The 16,911-nt window shown below is 41.2% G+C and overlaps 1 protein-coding gene across 3 annotated transcripts in view; it reads left to right on the top strand.

The window, feature by feature from the left end:
* The window catches only part of LMNTD1 (lamin tail domain containing 1), a 208,650-nt gene that overhangs the window by 29,208 nt on the left and 162,531 nt on the right, over positions 1–16,911 (top strand). The gene's annotated exons all lie outside the window — the stretch shown is intronic.

Below are 16,911 nucleotides of genomic sequence, written 5' to 3'. Positions count from 1 at the left end.
AATGGAGCCCATGGCAGGGGGTGAGTGTGTGGGGTCCTGGGGGAGGCTGGCTGGGGCTATTAAGGCCACAGGCGTCCTCAGGGCTATGAGAGCCAGAACCTTGTTAATACAGTGCAGAGTTGATGGGCTTTTTTATAAAAACAAAAAGCCCATCATGCTGTCAACATGCTGTTATAAAGTGTAGTTTGTATTTCCCTTTTCCAAGAGAAAGCATAATTACAATTTTCTTCCTAATCAACAGCCTCCTTTCTGAAAAATGGCACCAAAAATGTATTAGTCAAAACCCAGTGAAAATATGTCAATGAAGTGCATGTGTATGAGAAACAAAACAGAAGGATGAGTAATTGGCTGATTTTTTTATAGAAGGACTGAAAATACACTCCTGAAATTTTTTGTACGTCTTGTGGCCCAGTGAAACAAGCCAGCCATACTAACAGAAGTTCTGAATATGTCATGTTCTTCCAAAATATGTGAATTTGGGGAAGTCTGAGAAAGTCCAAGAAGGATGTTATATTATTCTAAGCCATGTGTTCCTTGTCCTATTCCTGTCATGTTCTCATGGATTTCTCTTCAATTTTCTATGCTAGCAGTTGATTAGTAAAGCATCAATTCTGCTATCAAATAAGTAATGCCTCTGAAAGTTAATAGGTGCATCTTCATTTGAAATGTTATTTCTCTTCAAAAGAACTTTAATAGGAAATCTAAGTGAGAGTATTTGACAAATAACAATGTTAAGTCTTCTGAAATGCTGCCCAAAAGAATCTGTGTATTCTTCTGGTGGAACTCTCACTGTTTTAAGGAGCAGCTCTCATTAGGGCTGTCTGCGTATGAAGGGGTGTGCTACTGCATAGAGCTGGGCCACAGTATGAAGTCTCAAGCCCAGGCTTACCAGGCCCCTTTTGGGATAGGGAGGAGGGGAAGAGGTGGCAAAGATCTAAGCCCTGGCTGTAACCTATACCACAACAGAGTACTAGAGATGTCTGGCCAAGATATAGGAAAAGGCTTTCATTAAAAATACCTGTTAAAAAGTGGGCTGGAATCCTCTTCGAAAAATCATACTGGATGTGACTCAAAGCTAAGGTTACTTCCTGCTCTCAGTTTTATTGTTTCAGCCATGATCAGAAATGCTGAAACACTATTAAAGAGATTGCTTGGCTATATTTCTAGTTCAACAAGAGTTAGGAAATACTGCGAATCTCCTTGGGTTTTCCTGAAACTTCTAACCCCAGACTGCATATACAAGAAGTCCATATGTGATGTGTTACTTTACAACTTGTAGTACATCAGTCTTGGAGGATCCATGGACTCCTTCTGAGAGGCCATAAAAGATAATTATCAACAGGCTTAAGTGCCCTAAACAGATTTGCACTTCTACTGGGAAAAAGTATAAGGATCCACAAATACAAAAAAGTCTGAAATGAGTGCTTTAAATTTTGGGGTTGTCTGTAAGGAATTCACTATGTCTCTCCAGTTTATCCTCAGTCATAACTTACATATGGGAGACAGCAACAGAACTTAGTCTTGTTTCTTGTCACGCACCCCTGAGCTGATTCTCTGGTGACTAATAATTGCAGCCTTTCCCTCAGTTAGGTGCTAATTTTGCTTTTTCCCCCTCTGTTTGGGCACTGAGCTTAATTTCTGCTGCTCTATAAATCCTGTTTGAAATTAGCCAGTAAGTTCAAAAGCTATTGGAGGTGAGGGGGGCTCTGTGTCTGTGCGTGCATACCCATCCACACATATGCATGTGTTAATAAGCTGCTTAAGCTTAATTTCCTTAGGAAACAAAGCTAACAACCCAAGCAAATCAGACTAAAACTGAATTTTTTGGGGAACAGCTGTAGAAATAGATATTGAATGATAAATTAAGCTGCCTACGATGCCCCCCACGCAGTTGCCATATATTAGCAGCCCACATGCCACAAATGCATAATGGTATATGACCTTTTCAGAGATGAATGAATCCTTGTGATTTGAAGGATTGTTTATTAGAGGATGGATGGATGGGAGGTAATAGATCAGAACCCTCTTCCACTAATAGCACTGAACCTGTTATTTGCCATGTCAGGTTATGATTTGTGTGCCTGCTCAAATCTTTCACACAGTTGTGTTTTGGTTGTTGGGGTTTTTTTTACTATCTATTATCTTAACTTAAATGCCTTGGTGCAGTGTGTGCACAAGTCTAAGAACCGTGATGACCATAATTACCCACTCTTATTACAGGCTCTGATTTTAATGTCCAAAGTTACCATCATGTGGAGTAATGTTATTTGGAAACACCTTATGTGTGTGTTTTGCCAACACATCTATAGAACTGGGATAACTTCAACAAACTCTTTTTTTCATGTATGAATGTGTATGTAGATGAAAACCATATTTGAACTCATGTATATAATTGTTAGTTTTTTTCCAAGAGGAAGATCACTACTTCTGGTTTTTAGTAATGTGTTACTGTTGGGATGATATATTCTGTAATGTTTTTTTTTTTCTACTAAAGATGTAAACCTTTACTGCTTTTATGAAACTTTCAATGGAAAGGTTCTTGAGTCCAGAGGACGTGCTGTGGCCTGATCTGCAAAAAACAACCAATCTGTTGATAAATGGCTATTTCACATAATTTGTCTCAAGCTCTTGTCTTGTTTCCAACATGAAACCATAATGGATATCAAAACCCCAAAAACTGTGGTCAATGGGATTCTTATACTCTGGCTAGCTCTACAAGCTGTGTATATTTGAGGTTATGCATATAACATCTGTTAATTATTGCTTTAGTGCATCTACTAGCTAGTTATAGATGTATCTTTAGTATAGAACATGGCCAAGGACCGAGTTTTACTTTTGTCCATTGTAGCTATGTGAAATTCACAGTGGACTGTCTAGTGCCAAATCTAGTTTGTACAAACAAGATCTGGTCCAATTTCTTTTCCCACTATAATCTGTTACTATTTGAATGACAACTTCAAAGATGTTGCAAGGTGAAATTAATCTGATCTGCTGTTGTGTATATTCAGGTGAGATGAACTGCATGCTACAGCACTTAATTCCCTCTCTTAACCATGAAGGGGGAGTCCAGGGTGCAGAGCTCTAGCATAGGTCAAATTAATTCCACCCTGGAGAGATAGTCTGCAAGGCTTACACTCCCAAGTTGGTTAGCTTTCTCAAATAAAATCCCCTTTGCTATTTGATTCAGGGGAAGCAGACGTGGCTCTCTTTGCAGGGGCTCTGATGTTGTGCGTCAGTGAGGAAATTTGAGGAGGTAGATGACCACAGTTCATCTACAACTCTTGTTTTACATAGTGTTTCTGATCAGTGGGTGTGCTTCTCCTGATGAGCTGCAAATGTGTACTTAATATTATATTAGCTATTAACTCCCAAAGTCAACAGTTTCCCTGGTAAGATCAGAACACTTCAAACATTACTCAGTATTTAAAAAAAAAAGTAATATTTTTTCAGTGTAAAAGAACCCTTATTAAAACACTTTCAAATACCTTTATGATGTTATATTGCTTTCCTAAAACACTGATCAACTGTGATGAATACGTCTGTATGTGTGTCATCATTCTCACCCCCCTCTAACCTCCAATTCTTTTTCAAAGAGGAGGAAGTGTTTCTACTTTTCTAGGATCCAGAGAAGGTCCAGGGTTTTAAGACTGTTATAAGCATGAACGGGAGCCTGAAGACCTAAAACAAGCATGGGAAAGCTGGTGGGGCACTGTCGTCCCTTTGCAGCAGGGTGAAGGGTATCTTGCTTTTGAATGTTCCCTCCCCTGTCTGTGGCACAGCCAGAGAAGAGATCCCTCGGTGCTTCCTGGAGCTGTCAGTTTGCTCAGCTGCTCAGGAGGAGAAAATGAAAACCTCTTTTTGCATGTGTCACTCTTCTCCTTGTCCCCTCTTTGAGAGTGTAAGAGATTTGCAATAGCAACTCTGCCAGGGCTGTTGACCATTCACTTTGTAATACCTGAATTCCTGTTTCTTTGCATTTATACTTTTATGGTTATGAAGTTCAGCAGGCTAGATGCAGTTTAACTCTCGAGCCTGGTGAATGACACTGGCGTCTCTCTGGTAGTAACAAGAGCTTGCTGTGGAAATGACAGTGCCCTTAGAGTAGGGAGCAAGGGGCCTGATTCAAAGGCTGCTTTAATTGACAGAAGCTTTTCTGTTGACCTTGCTGTAGGGTGAATTAGGCTCCCAAGTAAACAGCAGTTCCCCTCCAGCAGCAGTCAGCTGGTTTAATGCTGCAGGTGGGATTAGTTATAAGCAAATGGTGTTTCACCACGTTCCAGGCTAGCAGCAAATTCTTATATCCCTACAGGAACAGAGAGTGTGTGCTTAGCAAATGTGCGTCATGAGCAACTGCAGAGATGACAAGTTGTCAAATGGATGTTTCCTGCCTAAATAGGAGGAAAATGGTGAGCGTGCGAAAAATGGATGTGTACGTATGTGTCTTGGGAATGTGCAAGCATTCAGTGAGAAGTCACGGTGGTGTTTTGAGCATCCTAGAGCACTGCTGTGCACTGTTTGGCTTGATCTTGGTGTGTAACATAAGTTGTGGGTTCAGACCCCTCAGGCAGATGTTAGGTGGTCTGCCATAAACTTGTCAGGACCTCAGGTGCTTTAAAAGGGGGGCGGCGGGGGTGGGGCAGGAAGGAAAGGAGGGTGGCCCTGACAGGGCTGTTAAACCTAAGCTAGTATGTCCCAAATAGTAGGTTTCAACCTCTGCTGGGTTCTGCAATGATTCAAAGAGGTGCCAGGGTGTTTGGACACAGATACAGCACTAGCTGCAGTGTGCCTGTAGTGTTACTGGCCCTTTGTGGCATGTCACTGACCTATTGGGTTTTTTACAGTGCAACAGTTTGATACTATTCTGTGAAAGAGAGATCTGAGGAGTCTCAGGCTTCTTTTTGACGTGGGTTATTTGTCAGTTTTGGACGCAGTAAACAGTAAGTGTAGGGGTATAAATCAGTAGCTGGAACAGTATGTGTTTGTGGGGAGGGAGAAAAAGCACAAACTTCTTCAACCAGCTTTGTGCCCATGAATTATGTGGCTGCTCTTCCAGAGGTCTGCAGCAGTTAACTTTTCTCATGGTCAAGGGATGAGAACAAGCTTTAATTACTGGCTGCAAACATTTAAACCTGCCTGAGAATTGCTAATGTGTTTAATGGATGGTAGGAGCTGAACACCTATGGGGCTGGCAGAGAGGGTCAACTTTTGCATTTGGTGGTGTTTGCAAGTGATTCTTTTCTCTCATCCCAGCCAGAGCCAGGCTGCTGCTCAGGCAGGTCATGTGAAGGCTGCTGAGCCAGAGGTGGATTGTCATGTCTAAAAAGACTGAGAAATGATGGTCAATGCTACTTGTTCCTGCCTGCAATGTCAAATGAACAGACTCTTGGTTTTTTTGGAAATGGTCCTGATGAGAAACTAATAGTCCATAGAAAGATCATTTAGCTAGATAAAGTGGGAAATTATAAACCATATCAAGTAGTGTAAGAAGATAAGAATGCTTCCCAGGACACTTTTGCATTTGAGCAAAAGGAAATAACAGAATGATTAAATCTGTCTCGAGAGAAAAGGAGAATATTTCTAAGAACTTGGTAATGTGATGCAGTAATTACATCTGTAAAGTACAGGAATGCTGTGTGTTAAGGTCTTTAAATTAAAAGATTATTATGTGATTCAGATTTTTATAAGGATGTTACTGATAGGCTAGTTTACTGATCCATTAGACTTTACAAATACTCATTAATATTTTTAGAAATCAGTTGATTTGACTAAGACACTAGAAAGTGTATGTTATTTCTAAACATAATGTAAGTTGAAAGGAAAAATTATTCTACTCCTGTCTGCAATTACTTTACATTGGAGTTACTCTTCCTGATTACAAATAAAATTATTCTTGACTTGTTTATGTGAAGGGAGTCAGGCTGTAGATTTAGGTCTGTAGTATCTCTGTGGGTAGTATATTTATAGTAAAGAGTGCAGAGTGGCAAATGCTGTTGTGTAATGGGTGGCATGAAGGTGCAGCCCATAACTAACTCCTTACCAAAGTGAGAGGGAGAGCTATCGAAGCAGTAAGTGATGCTTTCTCTCTACGATAGCATTCTTGTCTGGCATACTTGTAATGTATTTTGAAAGCTACAGGCTGGCAGACTGAGACTTGTCTGTGATTGAATGGTAAATACCATGCAGCTGCTGAAGCCTGCATTGTGAACTTCCTTCCACTTATGTATTTTAATTCACCGCTGTGAAAGTCTCCCAAAATAGGTCTAAGTAAAAGAAGCAATGGGAGAAGGTGAATCCAAACAGGAACATGCTTGCACTGTTTGTGGGTGTGATTGTTTCTGCAATTTAAAACTGTACTGAGGCTGCTCTTCCTCGTGACAAGGATTTTTCAGATCAGTGTTCAGCCCACCCTAGAAATGCTATTGGTTGGGGATTCCCCTTAGAGTCCTTATTCACCTCGCTGCATGCTCCCAATTGCTGCACTCAGCTAGCATATTTGTGGGTTTAGTGTTCATGAAAGGTGGTCTGCTGACAGCTCTGAAGACGTGTTAAATCTACAGCCAGGCATGAGTACCGGTGGCCTCTCTGCTCTGGCTCGGTGCTGACCTGCAGGGTGGCCTCCTATGGGACCAGACTGCTGCCAATTCTTGTTTAATTCTTGGCTGTGCTGGGCCCACTAGCAAAACCACTAATGGGTACCACTTGTAAAGGCTTATTCTGAAATGTATCAACAAGTCTGACTACCAGCTTCTTCACAGCAGCTCCAGTGCAGCTGCTGGTGGAAAGGACTTGCTGTTGCTACTGAGCTGCATTTGTGCTTTGGTGTGGAAGCTGGGAGTGCAAATCAACTGAACATCCAGGATCCCCAGAGGTACAGGTGAGCCACAGCAACAGAACCAAATAACTAAACCAAAAAGGCAAGAAAACACTGAATTCTCTGCAGCTCTCTAAAGATACTTGCCCAGAGAAGAAGAGAAGCTCTGCTACTGCATATCTTCTGCTGAGATACCTTTGGGGCAGCCTTCAGACCATCTCTCTCAGGTCTCAAAAGAAAGATGCTCTGTGCTGGGGACAGCAGCACCAGAAAAGGGTTCGTAGGAGAGGTGTATACAAAGTGTCTCCGCTAGGTGTCTGAAGTAAAGAAAGCATTTGAAGTAGAAGAGGGGTAAAAGTGGGAGAGTAAGAAAATGTGAAACAAATTGAGGTTAAAGAAATCCACCCTTAAAACTGTGTTTTAAACAGCCTCGTGTGTCTCTGACTCAAGGAGTATGAAGTATCTTTGAGTCCAGCAGCAATAGTCTGGGATTTTCCCCAAATAGCTTCCCAGCTGGATCGACTTTTTCTGTTCTAATAGTGTTCCTGGCAGCAAGAAATAATGCACAGGGCTGTTTCCAAAGGTGATGCAGTTCCAGAAGCCCATAGCTTTCTGCATCCTGTGCCGGTGGCTATAAGCACACCAGATCTGTTTTAAATATAAAAATGTGGGGATTTGTTTTGTGTTTGGGGTGTGTTTTTTGCACAGGATGTAGTTTCTGTTTTAAGGCCTGCACTGTGCTCTGGTATTAAGGGAGTAAACTAGGTTTCCTGCAGTCTGGAGGGGAAGGTATGTCTGTCAGAAGCCCATGGGAGACAGAGGGAAAGGACAGAAATTTGGAATAAAAATACCTAACTGGAGCTTTGAATGGAGCAAGCTTAAAGGGTACAGGGGGAAGAAAATTAAACTTGCATTTGACTTCTACTTCCATAATATTATTTTACGGAGGACTTGCGAGCAAGATGAGAAGGCTTTAACAGTCAAGCAGTTCTCTTTGCCCTGTAGCCAAGACAGAGCTGAGTAATTATTTGTTAGAACTAGGAATCAACATATAAGCACTAAGGAAAGAAATCACATGTTTTCTTTGAGTCTCCCACCTGCTATACTTCCACTATCTCTTAGACAATAGAAAAGAAAAAGTAGCAAAGTTGTGTTCTTGTATTCCACTATCTAGGCACACGGCTGAAGGCTCGATTTTTGGCAGCATCTGACAACCTTTCCCTTTTGCTTCAACTTTGTACCTGCTAGTCACAAAATCTAAAAATGGAGCTGTTGCTTGTCTTTTATTACCTCCTGATCATTGTTAGTTTGCTTCTGTTGCATTTGTGATAAGGTACCTGCCACCAGCGGTCCAGGGGTGACTGAGGTAGCATGAGCTGCAATCTTTTGCTTTCTCTGCCAGAGCAAGTCAGCACATGTTCAGCAGGTTGTCTTGTTGGAAAATACTGGTTTGCTTGAAACAAATTCTTTGGGTTTAATAGTAGTTTTGTTAGAATTTCTGATCATGGAGAGATGGGGAGAGAAGGTACATGGACTATAAGTTTCTCCAAGGATGCTATAGAAATGCTTAATGATTCAGATGAAATGTCCAAACTCTCTCCTGATGTTGCCAAGTAGCAGATCCTTAGCAAAGGCTAAAGCAAGAGGGCATGCTAACCTTTTCCTTCAATACCTTTCTTTTTTCTGGCAAGCTGTTGCTTTGGGCCTTCCTGAGGCAGAAGTTCTTTCAGGTTTACTGTGTTCAAAACCCACTGATGGACTGATTCTTTCTCACTCTTTTTTTCAAAATTGGTTGCGGGGAATATTTTGTATATATTTTCTGTTTATGATGCTATAGAAATAATAGTCCTGGTTTGGAGAGATGTTGAAGTCCAATCTTACTTAGAGCTAAGGGATAATCCCAGCTGACTTTAACAAAATTATCTGTATGCTCAATATTTGGAAGATAATTAATTCACTTGCTGAGTCAGAAGCACTGTGTTTTTATCTGCCCTACTTGAGAAGAAAGAAGGATATGTTTATAGCGTGTTACCCCAAATACTACCAACAGGCGTCTCTTTGAGAAAAGCTCTTAATGCTGTGTCTTTACAGTTCTATATTCCCAAATATAGCACAAGAAGTAGTCTAGGTAAGACTCAGGTTCTTACTTGTTCTTAATATTTAAATCCAGTACCTGTATCAATGACTTGTAGTTCTGCTATCCAGAAGACAATGTATTTCAATGTGTTTCTTTACAAGTATTATTCAGGTGAGATTATGGTCTTTCTCTTAACTTTGTCCAATTATTCCTTCAGTGATGATAATGTATAAGGGGGAGAAAAAAAAGTCATTTATTCCTGCCTCTTTACTTATCAGCTATGTGGAGCTTTTGACTTCTCAGGGTCTGGTTTGCACTCCAATGGGTTTGTTATTGCAAATTAGTAATTCCACCCACCCACCCCCGTTACCCTCCCGCATCTCATTCTGATCCTGTGTTAGGCTTGCCCAAGTGTCAAGCTCGAAGGACTTATAATAGCATTTCTCTTGGCTAACACTAGTATAGGAGAAAAGAATTTGGCTCACGCTATCTTAAGTAAGGAGACTTGAGGAAATAAATACAACACTTCCATAACCAGCATCTCTCAGTTGTAATGTATAGGGTTTTCTGTAATTGGCTGGTGCAATAGTCTGCTGACCTTGGACCATGACCTCTGCAAGTGACCCCTACCAGGGCTGGATCTATGTGAGGATTTACCCCTTCCATACTTAACAGTATGTTTATTTTGCTTTAATGTTGTCTTCATGGCTGTTCATGTATCTTAATTGTCATCTGTAATGGTGGGCTCTATAGGTTAATTGTGCAATGGATTTTAAATATACTACCTTTTTTCAGTCTCAGCTGATGGCCTCTCATTCACTACTCAATGCTGTTTCCTTCAAAAAAACCAAAAAACTCAAAACCCCAACACAAAAGCAGACAGAGCTTTCAAATCATTGCTTTAAAATGAGATTTCCATTCTCCTACCATGTCAATATCTCACTTTGTGAAGTCAAAGGCTAAGATGCAATATTGGTATTACTTTCCAAGCATCTTGTGAGTCCCTGTTGTAAAGATCTAGGTACTAAGCTAGTCTCCAAGTATTTTAAGTGCATTAATAGAAAAAGAAAATTCATTAATGGATTATTGTGGTCTGGACAGTCACCATCAACTGGATTTACATCTTCTAAGTAGTGTATGTATGAGGTGATTTCCTGAAAATAGGGAGAGCTTGTAACATATCCTGTAGGTCATTAAACATTCTCAGAATTAAAATGAGAATCTGGAGGGGCAAAAAAAAGAGTGCTTGCTCTGGCTTGCTTCTTGGAAAGTGAACAAATCTCAGGCTTTTATGTTTATTGGAGAGATCTATGTTCCTATTCCTACAGGAAAGAAGAGATTCCTTAGTTATCCCAAACCCAGAACATTAAAATCTTTGCAAGTTGAAAGTAACCACCTCTGACTAAGCACCTTACAGTAAGGCTTCAGTAGTTTTTTTCAGAGCCCAGTCATATTGCCCTTTCTTCTACTTCTCTTTTACGTCATTCTCTCAACTTTTACTGCTTTTCTGTCTGAGCTCAGTTCATCATCCTGCTACAGTTTGTACCACTCCTTGCTGTAGGCAAAAGGTACAACAAGGCAGTAGGTACAACCTGTCACAGTAAAATACAGCTATTGCAAGGCGTGTGTTTGAGTAGCTGAGGTATTCTCCAGGATCTTCCCACTTTCTGTGGTGGCTCCCTGGGCCTTAAGCAGATTGGCGCTCTAAATATGTATGGAATACTTGTATGTAGTCAGTCAGTCATTGATGCTACGTCCAAGGAGTATTCTCATAACTTTACATATTTCATGTAGGAAAAAATGCCCTCGTTACTGTTTTGATCTGCAAACAGTAACATAGACAGGAACAGAGTGCCATCTCCTCACACTGAAGAGTTCTTGCCTTGAGTCTATACTAACAAGAACAGAGCCTTTTTTCTTTTTGAAAAACTGCTCCCCTGCCTATGCGCACGATAGTGTGTGTGGTTTGTGTGTTGGTTGATTTTTTTTGATTGTTTAGAGGACTTGTTTAGAATTCCTGGTCATAGTTTAAAAAAATCCAACACCTCTCCATTGTGTGGCCTCTAAATTTAGGTGTGCCTTGTCTCATGCCCTGGAGGTTGTCTGCATTGCATGACGCAAAACTAGGCAGATGTATTCAAGCTAGGGCCAAGTGACCCAGCTTGGACGCCAGAAGCAAGCAAGCTGTGTCACTGGACATTCTGGCTGTGCTGATTAAGCGTGTGGTGTGGTTCACCCCCTGCTATAACTACTTCCAGGATTCAAGTGAGATGTTCTGCCTGGTACCACTGTGGGCAGTAAGGTGAACCAGATCTCATGGAGTGGCTCAGGGCCCTCTGCCCGCTACCGCATGATGCGGTGTATGTGTGCCTGTAGGGAATCCATTTTCATGGAGAATGTTTTCTTATCTTCTATATCCTGGCAAAGGGTCAAAAATGCTGTATAAGAAGAACTATATGTATATTTGTGGACCTCCTAGAGCTGGGAAGAAAACAGAGATGCTTGTTGTGTGTGTATGAGAAAAGGTGCTTTGTTGGTTTTAAAAACAGGTATTTTATTTCTTTAATTCTAAGGGAAACTTGCTGTATTTCTGTCCCTGCACACCTTGCCCTGACATATACCCCATATGTGACAGTTTTGTTTAATTCCCTGCCTTTACTGTTTCCCTACTAGTCCTGGACTTAAGAAAACCCAAATGTAGAGCTTTATGTGAAACAGATCTAAAGTAAAGGATATAAAATAACTGTTAAGCAATTCAAATTGCTGTACCATAACTAGCACACTTACTGTCAACATGACTGATGCCAATAACATACAGCAAGAAGACAGACACAGAGCAGAGAGATGCTGGCTGTTAAAAGCTGTGCTCCTGATGAGGAACACATGAGCGGCAAGCTGGTTAACTGCTGGTGCCTGCTCTGTCTGAAGCCTTTCTCTGTTCCTGGCCCTTCCTTCAGAGCTTGTGAGTCACTTCCCTCTTCCCTGAAGAGAAGTTCTTTAGAAAATGGCATCCCAGGGTGCCGTGTTTATTGACTTTCAGGGGCTTTCAGAACAAAATTGTTCCACGTACCTGCAGAGATGTTTTTCCCCTAACTGCTGACTCCATAGATTCTCCCTGGGTGTTGAAAGTCAAACTGTTTTTCTTCTGTCTTAGGTCTTGTTGAGGATTCAAACCCTCAGGCCAAATTTCACTTCTGGAGATGGCTTGAATGCCTCTAGAGCATGGCTCCCCTCTCCGCTGTGGCGTATGCGGACTGCACAGCAGCAACATCTCCCCCCAACATACTTGTCGACAGGGCAAAGGGGGGTTTGCAGGCACCTCTTGCAACAGGGTGGAGTTTGACTTGACTGCTTGGAGGACAGCATCAGCCATGATGATGGGCAAGCAGATAGGGAAGGCAATGTCACTGCCTCCCTGCCTTTTCAGCTTGCTTGGCCCATGCCCAGTAAAACAGGGACTTACTCAGGAGGCAGTCCGTGGAGTTGAAAGGCTATATGCCAAGTATTCCCTGGGACTGAATACTCCTGACATCAGTTCAAGGCCTCTCAAAAATGTGACAAGTTATTTGAAGGGTCAGATGTGTTTGAGTTTCTCCCCCTCCCTTTTTAAATTTTTTTTCTTTCCGGGGGAAAAGAGGGTCCCTGGGGGCATGCTTCCTTCAGTTCATAAACCCTTAATAAGGATCTCTGTAGAGTGCTTTATGCTCGCTGCATACCATCAGTTGTGAAGTTGTATTGCTTCCATAGCAACTAGTGATGTTATCAACACAAGACTGACTTCACTTTAGGAACAATCAGATGTACAAACTGTTGTGTGATCTCTTTAACCCAAGACTGGGCCAGCAGTTCTGCCATCCCTCACCTGGTTCCTGTGCTGTAATGGGACTGAATTGAACCTTAGCAGTATGGTCTTGGCTAGCATGTAGCTTATCTGCAGACCTTGCTGATAGATAAACTAGCAGTCTGTTAGTTGTCAGTGGTTTATTTCCTTTATGCTTGCTTCAAATACTGACGATGCTCAGGAGCTTTTTGTGTAATAACCACCAAGAGAGTTCCCTCCATGTGGGGGGGGAAATAGAGAATTTGAAAGTGTGTTTTCCTGCGAAAAGATAATTTATATGTGCTCTCAAGTATTCTCTGTAGTTAAATAGCTTCTTGGTCTGATTCTCCAGTATATTAAAGCTGTTCTTTAGCACTCTAAAAGTACAAAATGGCTTCATAGTAGATCAAGTAATCACTGGAGAGTATCTGCTGGTGTTGGAGGGTCTTGCACCTAGTAAGGTTGCCATGGTAGCTCCCATGCCATTCACTTTTCTAGGCTGTCAGTGTCAGGAATGCGGCCAGCATCAGCTTACCTCCTTCTGGGGTTTTTCAACACCTTCAGGTTTGTTTTGGGCCTGTCAGTTGCCCTGAATTTTAGTAGGGACAGATATGGAGTTCAGCTAGACTCTATAATCAAAAACCTTGCTGGAAAAAAAAAAATAATAAATCATTCATCTCCTCTGGATTTGTGTCTTTTATGTTAAATGTTCCTTGACTGAATTGGAGAACTGGGCTAGGTTTCCCTTTTAAATTGCAATAACTAATCATTAAAAGTGTGCTATCACCCCACCTTTAAAACCAATTTATTTGTATGTATATTTTCACTTCTCAAAGTGTGTGTATATATTTTTATATATAGAAGTATAAATTTTCATAATGACTGTATTACATCTGAATGCAATTCTGGTGAGGAGGATTAAATTTGATTTGCAGGATTGAGCTCAGTCAGTACTGTATGGAAACAGAACCCAGGTGTTCCTCTTCATTTTGCTCTGTTCTAACAATATCGCTGCTTTTAACTATAAATTTTTAAACACGTGGTCTAGTTAATGTGAGTAACATTCCTCGTACACAATGAGCCTACATCATCCAAAGCAACTAAAGGTAACGTGTTACGGATTATGGCCTGGCTGAGACCATTATAATATTGGAAGACTAAAGAGTCTTAATGCTAATGGCACTGTGCATCTTGCATATAGTAAAAGATCCTCCTGCTCTGGGGGGATTTCTTTTTCTTTTAAGCAGCAGTATAAAACATTCCCATTCCTATAACTTAGCATTTTTCTTCCAGACTACACCCCCCCCACCACCCTCCAATAAATCCAGGAGACTATCACTTAGAATATTGTTTATTAGTTTCTAGAATCAGTCAGTAACAGCATTCTTTTTCTCATAAAGTTCAGCAAATGACTCCTTTTAGACAGTAAGGATCTTAAATTCTGACCAGGATGCATGACTGGAAAAGACTTTAGTAAATTAAAATCTGTGAGAAGCAGCAATGTTTTATTGTTAATGGAGAGAATACTGTTCTGCAGATGCTTTTCTTCATGCCTTAATTTTGAGCTTTGCAATACTTTATTGGATATGACATTGAAGAATAACCATACCTTTCACTTTCCCCGTGTTTTTAAATCAAATGATGAAGGTGGTGCGTAAGCACCACAGCCATTATGGCCAGCTTCTCCGGGAGACGTAATGGTGTATGGTCCTCTTGCCCAGGTGCACAGCCTGTTGCAACCTCTGCGGTGATTGCGTGGCACTGCTGGGACATGCAGCCAGGAATGGCTTCAACTAGCAGAATCAGCACAGCTGCGCGGGCCTCCAGTCAGGATGGTCATGTGCTACTGTAACCCCCAGGCCACTTACCTTCCATCAAACACACACAGCATTTGATTTGAAGTCTCTCTTTATGTTTGATTTTTCTTTTGTGCAAGATGTCAGACAAAGCCTCAATATTTTTTTCATTTTAATATTGTGTAGTTCTTATTTTATCTTACCCTGGTTGTCAATATAGTCCCTAGACCAGTAAAACTGCCAGCGAAAATCTCTCTAACCTTTAGAAAACAACATTCAAAGAACACACAGCTTTTTCACCTTCCAGGAAGAAGCTGGCCTTCCCAAACAACACCCAATGCGACTTCTCTCCACACTCCCAAAAGTAGATCCTGAGTAAATGCTGTTCTGACTGGATGTTAAATCCCTTACTAATATTTTAACTTGCTTAAAACTTCATTTATTGTTTTAATACAAGTCTAGATCTTTACTGGGGCCAACAGTTCCTTGGTATTTGGCATTTTTTTTAGTGTGCTTGCTACTCATACAAGGACTGGCTGTTTCTTGTCCTTTTGAAGGCCCCAATCTCAACTGTTCCTTTTCCACACATGGAGTGGAAGTGATAGTTGAGGGGACAAAAGATGGTGTTAAGCAGTCTTCTGTGGTCCCTGTACCTGGGGACAGCCAGGAGCTTCCATGGTTCATAGCATATTAAAGAGTAATTTCAAAGCTGACTGTTGTTCCACTTTCTATGTGCCTATGGGTTTTTGGAAGCAGATAAGTCATAGTGTAATATACTCAACCACAGTCCTCTGCTTGTCCCCTTGGTACCCCTTTTCACCATCCTCTCTATTTCCTGGTGGGTAGAGAGGAGAAAAGCATTGTGGTGGGACTATAGGAGAGCTGAGCATAGGGCCTAATGTTATTTATAACTCCAAAAGAGCAGCAGAGAGAAGCTGGTCGTAACTTGGTCCTGGATTTGTTTTTTCTGGAGCTGCTGAACTTATGGTCCTCAGACATTTAATGGTGCTCTGCAGCTCCAGCTGTGGCTCTAGCTCTGTGATCACATGTCTATTTTTTCCTTCCTGGTGAAGCAAACCCCAAGTTGTTAAAGTTCACTATGACAGTCTTGGTTGTCTGAAACTTCAGATTTGAGCACTGTTAAATCTGAAGAATTCAACATCTGAGGATTACTGCCACCTGTTTTTGTCAGCTGATGCTCTGATTTTTGAGGTCAAGTGGTTTTGTATGTAGACAAAACCAACATTTGTAATTGTCCAGATGATGTTAAAACTTACTCTACCATGTCTTGGGACAGTATCCAATTACAGTAAATAGCACAGGGACAAAACTGGCTGATACAACCAGGCCTTAAAATGAGCTAATGAGCTAGCGTTCACCTCGTCTGCCCCTTAGTGATGAAATTATTCCAAAAGCTAACCAAACTGGGGGATGAACTGTTGTAAAAGGAACTGAGGAAGGTTAGGGCACCTAGTGGCTTATCAAAGCATCTCTGTCACAAGAAAAAGCTCTTACCATGGAAAAAGTTTGATTGTGGGTCAGCTGGAACTGTTCAGACATTCTTTGAATGTGTTCTCTGATTTTACGTCTGTTTTAAGTAAGTGCCTCTATTTTTGGATGCCAACAGGGTGCATGTCACTAAGTCAGGAGTGGTTTGCACGTCCTGCTTGCTTCCAGGTGGGGTTTCAGGACTTTTCAACGTATTGGGCCCATGTCACCTCAGACTGGTTACCCAAGAACTGAGACACTCAGTGAGATGTTTGGGAGTACTTGCAGACGTACAAGGATTTGAAACTCGTGCCAGGGCAGAGGACCAGTGTAATATCTGTGTGTTTCTCAGCTGTATCAAACTCAGGTTTTCAAGGTTTGGGTGTTTCATAGGTCTGAAAGTAGCATAAGAAGCATGCTCAGACCTAAAGATTTCTGAGGTGTTAGTCTCTAACCAATTGGGAGGGATAGTTAAAGGCTGGCCTACCGGGTTCCCTTAATACACTGTTCTTAAGTCCAAAATTGACTTCATTCATCATCATTGCACAGTTTGAATAACAAATTAAAATTTAACTAGCAGCATGATAATAAGATGATGATTTACTTGTATACCTACATAAAAACAAAAGCTAGCAGGACTGTGTTGAGCTTTTTTTAATGCATTAAATGGTACATGGATTGAATATAATGGTTTTGGTTAGTCCTATAAAAAGTAATTTTCTAGTTATTTATGTATCTCCAACTTACAGTTGGGGGGAAAAAACCTTAAAACTAAAAATTACTGTCTAAAATATGGGTAGCAGGCAAACATCATTTTCCAATTAGGTACCCACTTACCTCCCAAGGATTTGCTTGGGACTGTTCCTCTGTCACCTGCCATTTGTGTTTTCAGTCTAACTCTGTATCCTTTCCCTGGATG

The sequence above is a fragment of the Grus americana genome, chromosome 1 (genome assembly GCF_028858705.1).
Source record: "Grus americana isolate bGruAme1 chromosome 1, bGruAme1.mat, whole genome shotgun sequence".
NCBI lineage: Eukaryota > Metazoa > Chordata > Aves > Gruiformes > Gruidae > Grus > Grus americana.
The sequence above is the reverse complement of the archived record's forward strand: the minus strand, read 5'-3'. Positions and strand labels throughout refer to the sequence as shown.